General features: G+C 52.9%; 1 protein-coding gene across 3 annotated transcripts in view; it reads right to left on the bottom strand.

The window, feature by feature from the left end:
• The window catches only part of LOC102040855 (microtubule-associated protein 4), a 99,503-nt gene that overhangs the window by 92,000 nt on the left and 303 nt on the right, over nt 1-7,200 (bottom strand). For all 3 annotated transcript variants that reach the window (XM_031062796.1, XM_031062797.1, XM_031062798.1), the window contains exon 2: nt 3,612-3,663. The gene's annotated coding sequence lies outside the window, so the exon portion shown is untranslated. The remainder of the gene's footprint in view (nt 1-3,611; nt 3,664-7,200) is intronic.

The following is a 7,200-nucleotide window of genomic DNA, read 5'->3' as shown; positions in this document are numbered from 1 at the left end:
TGACCAAGCACATCCAGCACAGCCTCACTTGGGCAAAGCTCTCCAAAGCAGCTGCAAACTTCAGGCTCTGAGACTCCGGCTGGTGAAGGCTCCAGTTTTTTTAGTTTTTCTTCTAGGAAATGAGCTCAAATGTTGCAAGGAGAAGAATGCAGTCTCAGTTCAAGCAGAACAGTGCCTGTGTGGCTTATCTAGTTAAAAATGGGATGTGCTGGTAGGCAGGAGCTTGGGGGAATGCCAAGAGGAGCCACAGCATGAGGCCTTGTGTGAGTTCTTGGTCTCAAGGAGAGAATTGTCTCTCCCTGAAATCTGATGAGGTGGCAGCAGGGGCAAGAACAGTGCTTTCTGAATGAATTAATGCACAAGAACAGCTCCCCCCTCCCCAAGTGCATGCAGGAAGGCAGGGGGAGGAAGGGAGGAGCTGCTGCAGCCCAAGCGCCATTGTGTTTACATTTCCGTGCTCCTGATAACAAACACATTCAAGGGTGCCTGCAAAACAAGGCTTTGCTTAGAAAACAAAAGCTGAGATTTCATGAAAGAAAGAGCAATAAAGACATTCCAGGTGTCCCTGCAGCTTATCAGGCAGGCTGTGGTGGTTTCCTTAGAGAATGATTCACTTGCTTATCCCAGGTGTGGCTGCAGTGTCCAGTGCCACACTGAGGTGCCCTTGGACACAGCAACTCCCTTCAAAAGGGGAAAAAGACGGGAATAAATAAATAACTATTCAGTGTAGAACTGAAAAAAATTTGATTTTAGTTCAGGGTGCTTCCCACATCACTTTAGGAAAGTAAAACCTTAAGTGGTAAAGTGACTCGAATCCACAAATCCCTGAATGGGTTGGGTTGGAGGGACCCTAAAGTCCACCCAGTGCCACCCCTGCCATGGCAGGGACACCTTCCCCTCTCCCAGGGTGTTCCCAGCCCTGTCCAGCCTGGCCTTGGGCACTGCCAGGGATCCAGGGCCTGCCCACCCCATAACACTGACCCTAAAGATGGGGGTTTGTGGGGGTTTCTTCCCAGTTAGAGCCATTACACAGCAAAATACAAATTTATCCAGCAGGTAACGTTTTCAGAAGTGTTTTCTCCCCATGTGTACGTGTAGAACCAACACAAGAACCAAGTGAAGATCCAGGTGCCACCACCATTCCCAAACATTCCCCTGGGCTTGGCTGGAAGAGCTCCCAGTGCAGTGAGCAGGAGGAACTGGGGGATTCCTGCGGGAAAACCTGAGATAAAGATTTGTAAAGAACCCGAGATATCCCTCAGGCAGGTCAATCCAGGCAGCTCCTCTCCCAGCTGCCCGAGGATGTGGGGGAGGAAGCTGCTGCTCCTCATCCTCACACTCAACGAGCCTGGCTGAAACATTCCCAGATAAATCACTCCAGGAAGGCCTTGAGCTGCTCAGTGCAGCCTGGGGGAAACACCTGCACATCCTGGAGCCCTGGACAAGGGCAGTGGGGCCAGGGATGCCTGGGGGGCACCACAACTCCCCCAGAAATGGAGAAATGCAGGGAGGAAGATCCTGATGGCAAAGTCACCTCCCTGGACAAGCTGGGAGGCACAAGAGGACCTGTCAGAGCTCCAGGGCTGCCTGCAGAGCACTCTGATTGTTTCAAGCAATTGGACTCCATGATCCCTAAGGGTCTCTTCCCACTGGAGATATTCCATGAAGTCCAAACCCAGTCCAGACATCCCAGGAGCCTGGCAGACCTTCCCACCACACTGGGCCAGGCCAAGAGAGGAAGAAAAGAGGAAAAATAAACCCCACTCAAGACTGGCAGGTGCAGGGAGAAGAACACCAAGCTCTCCCATTCCTCTGTCACCTTCCCTGTCCGGCTCCTCCTGAGGAGGAGGTGACACCCTGTGACCCCTGCAGGTCCACTCAGGCCACGGGGACAAGCACGTGGGGACAAGCTGTGGGCATGGCCCCCCCTCCAGCCCACCCAGGGAAGATAAGCCATCTTCCTTGGCTTCTCTTCAAGTGGCTTTGAGACAACAGCTTAAGATGGTTTGGCTGGTGGCCACAGCCCCAGGAGTGACAGCAGGAACGCCCAGGGAGCCTGGGCACAGCCCCTGCAGCACTGGGAGCACATTCCAGCCTTCCAAACCCCTCAGGAACTAACTGGGAGCACCTTCCAACCTTCCAGCCCCCCCAGGAACTAACTGGGAGCCCCTTCCAGCCCCCTCAGGAACTGGGACACAGGAGCCTCTTCCAGTCCCGCCACAAACAGGAGCATCAGCCCCACTGAAAATTAAGAACTCTGCACCTACAGTGTTATCTCTGCATCTGACATTTAAGGACACTGGAAAAAAAAAGGCACCTGAGGAATAATTTTATGCCATAACTGAGTTTTAGGAGGCTTGTGAGGCTCCTGTGAGCTGCAGGCAGTTCCAGGAGGTGACAGTGGATAGAGCTGGTGATGGTAAATCGAGGTGTTAAAGCTCTGTCCGTGTGACCCCTCTGCAGTCCTGAGAGCCAAGGGTGGAACCAGCTCTGCCACTGACAGCTCAGGAAAAGGCAGATGGATGGCTCAAACAGGGAAGAAAACAGCAGATATTCCTCTCAGGACTTCAAGACATAGCCAGCACTTGAGAACAATCCCAAACTGCTCTGCAGAAGACACCTGGTTCTCTGAGTCCACACAAAAATCAGGAATAAATTGTAATTCCTCCCCCACAGCACATCAGGTGAGCACCTGCACCTCAAACATCCCCACTGCAGAGCTGAAGGCAGACTCCAGAACTGGAGCTGTGCTATGCCTCCCCCAAAGGACAGCCAGGATAAAAAACTTGCATGATCTGCTGCTCCCAATTCCCAACAAATCAAATCAGACTTGTTGTTTTTCTTAGCCTAGTTTACCCATTTTAATCTTTTGTAGTCCTCTTACCCTGAAAAAAAGAAGATTTGAATGACCAAGTTAAACAAGATGTGAGCCCTTTGAAGCACAAAAGGCAAGGAAAGAAAGTGGCCAGAAAGCTTGGAGCTTATCCCAAACAGAACCCAGCAATGTCTGAAACTGCAATGAATACCTGAAAGGCTGGAGCCAGGCTGGGAGAGCTGGGAATGTTCCCCTGGAGAGGAGAAGCTCCAGGGAGAGCTCAGAGCCCCTGGCAGGGCCTGGAGGGGCTCCAGGAGAGCTGGAGAAGGACTGGGGACAAGGGATGGAGGGACAGGACCCAGGGAATGGCTCCCAGTGCCAGAGGGCAGGGATGGATGGGAGATTGGGAATTGGGAATTCCTGGCTGGGATGGAATTCCCAGAGCAGCTGTGGCTGCCCCTGGATCCCTGGCAGTGCCCAAGGCCAGGCTGGAGCAGCCTGGGACAGTGGGAGGTGTCCCTGCCATGGCAGGGGTGGCACTGGGTGGGGTTAACCCAACCCAAACCTTTCTCTGACTCTGTCTGGAAGGATTTTAACTGGCAGGATGTAGGAGCAGTAAGTAGAAGGTTTATCAGAACAGAATGGAAGGTGAGTGCATTCCAGCCATGCCAAGCTCCCAGAGGCAGAGCTCCCATCTCCCATCTCTGCCTGGGGGCTGCAGTTCCCAGCACAGCTGTACCGAACCCTGCTTCTCAATGAAACATCTCTGTTGGGTCAGCAGAAAATCAGTTCCTACCTCAGAGCAGGTGTTCCCTGGGCAGGTTCTTCAGTCCTCAGGAGCTGCTGATCTGCAAGACAAAGCAGAGGGAGCTGTGTGAGCACAGGGCCCTGGGATGGCAGGAGTCAGGGATGCTGAGACATCAGTGCTGCTCCTCAGAATTAACTGGGAGGATTTGCTGCAGTCCCCTCCAGTGATCCAGGCAGCCTTTCCTGGTGTTCCCTCCTCAGCAGGAGTCACATCTCCTGTTGCTGGGTCAGGAGTGAGGGAGGGGATGCGGCCCCTCCTCTCAGCCCTGGTGAGGCATGGCTGGGGTGTCGTGTCCAGCTCTGGGCTCCTCAGCCCGAGGAGCTGCAGGAGAGGGTCCAGCAGGGGCCACAGAGATGTTCAGGGCTCTGGGGCATCTCTGATGAGCAGGGACTGCAGGAGCTGGGCCTGCTCAGCCTGGAGGAGGGAAGGCTCCCAGGGGATCCCATCAATGCACACAGATCTCTCAAACTGGGTGCCAGGAGAAGGTGCCAGGCTCTGCTCAGTGACAGCACAAGGAGCAGTGGCACAAACCAAACCACAACAGCTCCAGCCCAGCAGCAGGAACAGCCTCTGTCCATGCAGGGGCAGAGCCCTGCAACAGCTGCCCAGGGGGGCTGGAGTCTCCTCTCTGGAGACATCCCAGACCCACCTGGGCACAGCCCAGGGGACCCTGCCCTGCCAGGGGGCTGCCCTGGTGACATCCAGAGGTCCCCCCACACTCCAACCACCCTGTGATTGCTATTTCCCACCAACACCTGCTCAGCTGTTCAGGATATTCCATGAAAACTCTGAGCCACTTTTCCCTCGTTGCACACCTTAATAGGTTTCTCCAAACACAGCATTAAAGCTGAATTAATCCAGGCTGATCAGGACATCCCTGCCCTAAGCAGCATTTCAGGTGCTCAATGAATGGCTTAAGAGCTCACAGGGCCCCTGGCAGTCCCTGTCACACCTGCCCAGCCACCTGTGACAGTCACGAGCCCACCCTGATCTGCTCCAGCTCTTTTCCTCCCTTTGCTGTGATTCCAGTGCAAATCCCACCAGATTTACCTGGAACCATCTCCTCACCTGGCTGTCCTGTTCCAAATTTTTCTACCCAACATTTTACATTCTGTTGATAATGGTTCTTAATTGTGAAGCAAGCACAGCTGTTAAAAAAAGATTCTATCCCAGTAATTACTCCTTCTAGCCCCCTTGCAGAAGAGAACATCAGCTGAGCCACAGAGTTCAAGTATTTCAATCCCCATGGAGAAATAAATGTCCAGCTTGTTCTCCGGCACTGCAAGTCATCAAGCCAATTTCCCAGGAAAATATCTCAGTACCTGCCCAGCAGTCAGACAGAAACACCAATCCATGTTCCTCTCCCCACAGATGGACATTTCGTGTTCCAGGGAAGTGAAATGCCAGAGCTTTTAGCTAAATGAGGAAACAGCTCAGTGAAAGTGTCATTTCAGCTTCAGTGAAGCACTCAGGAGTGAGAAAAGCCTTCCAGAAGAGTCCTGCTCCCTTCAGAAGGGCTGGGAAGGGGAGTTGCCACATTAATTAAGGAAAGGAGAATCTCTGGTGCAGGATTCAGCTGCACCAGGTGCTCAGTGCCTTCCCCAGAGGGACACTGCTGACACACACCACAAACCAGCACCACACCTCCTTCCTGCACATCCTCACTGGCAGGTGAGCCCCCCTGTGACAAACTGGGACATCAGGGTCCTTCTGTCCAGCTCCTTCCCCTGGAGAACACCCCCAGCCCCTCCAAGGCATCACAGCCCCACTGGCTGCTCCCCTGGCCTCCAGCCCACTGCTCTCACACAGGAGATTCCAATCTCTTTGCACTGAAACCACCAAAACTTTACCTTATTTGTTAAGAAAAACAACCCAGAGACCTCTCTTTTCAGGCAGAATTGAAGAAAATGAGAAGCAGGAGCTCCTTTTTTAGTGCTGCTCCAGCTCAGATGGGGCAGTGCTGGGGCAGCCTGGTAACTGTGAGATAAAATCCACCACAACTTCTTGGTCTGGGCAAACCAACTTTTCCTTTGGTAAAGCTGCACCTCTGGTTGCTATCTAAATAACCCCTGAAGGGCAGAATTCCTGTACTGTGGGGGTCTTAACTGCCCCCATTGTAAAATTAATGCTCTTTAAGTTAGGGGGTGTTCTCACTGACAAGCAAAAGTGTTAAATATCTAAAACGCAACAGATTTGCCGGAATTGAAGGTGTAGCTTCAAAGATTTCTTATGTATTGGGTCTTAAAATAATCTGAGAGACTCTACCCCATCCCCTCACATGATAATTTGAGGAAGACACTGTTCCAGGAGCCTTGCTGAACAGCAGGAGAAAACCCATCTATCCAGCAAATCCCAGCTCCTGTGGGCATGGTTAACCAGGACTGCTCTCCAGTTTGCAGAAACACCTCTGAGAACTGTTTTAAGGAGCAGAGACAGCTGCCCAGGCATTGTGACCCCAAGCTCCCAACTTCCTTCCTCCCTCCCCAGCACAGTTTCCCCAGAGTTGCCATGGAAAAGCAGCACCAAGGCAGAGCAGGGACCTCAGGAATGGCATTCCCCAGTGCCCTGCCTGCAGACACTCCCTCCAAGATCCAGTTCCACATCCTGCACCAGCAGTTCTTGTTCCTCAGCTCCTCTGTTCCCCATCCTGTTGGTACAGAGCATTCCAACTTCAGAGATTCCCCTCCCAGAAAAACTGCACCCCTGCATCCCATTAGCAAAAACTGCATCCCATTAGCAAAAACTGCACCCCTGCATCCCATCAGCACACTGAGTACCCCAGGTTCCCACCAGGAGCTCAGCAAGCACACCCCATCCCTAACACATTGCATATTCCAGGGAGTTCCAAAATCATATCCACATTTCAGGGCACACATTAACAGTCCCCTTCAGGGTGTTGTGATTTTGATGGTTCTTACTACTTTTAGTAGCACCTACTCATCTCGAGCAGTTCACCAGCCCTTTGGAGATGAACCCCCAGCTCTGGCTGCTCCTGGGGAAAAGCCCTGAGCCCATCCTGCCCAGCCACCCAACAAGGATGTGAGGCAGCAGCTGTCCCCATCCAGCTCTCAAAAGATCACCACAGGACAGTGCCCAGTTCCAGAACCCAGGGCTCCCTGTGTGCTCAGTGACTGTCCCAGTCCCTGCTCAGGATGGCATGGAGCAGAGCAGTGCTCTGGATCATCACTGACCCCAGCCAGGTGGAATGCACTCCAGAGCCACCGAGGTTAGAACAAATAAAGAATGTGCCATTCCCCACCTCAGCAGCCCTTATCAGCTCCCTTAAATTCCCTAAGCAAGCAGCACTTTGTTTTCCCAGCCCAAATTCTGGAGTGTTTCTGTGCCTTGCAGGAGAAAGCCCCTCAGCCTTGGAGTTTCCTGTTCTCTCACCCTTCAGGCCTGCTTCCCAAAGCTCTGGATAAACAGCTCCCTTTAAATAGCTCCTGTCTCCAGCACACACGGGCCATGGAGATCACTTGATAGAGGAGCCAAGAGGGGCGTTGCCCATCCCAGCTCCAACATTCCACATGCAAAGCAGTCCCAGGGTGTCGGGTGCCGGCTCCAAAGGCAAAGGCTG

Source organism: Geospiza fortis, unplaced genomic scaffold, assembly GCF_000277835.1.
Source record: "Geospiza fortis unplaced genomic scaffold, GeoFor_1.0 scaffold178, whole genome shotgun sequence".
NCBI classification, from domain to species: Eukaryota; Metazoa; Chordata; class Aves; order Passeriformes; family Thraupidae; genus Geospiza; species Geospiza fortis.
The sequence above is the reverse complement of the archived record's forward strand: the minus strand, read 5'-3'. Positions and strand labels throughout refer to the sequence as shown.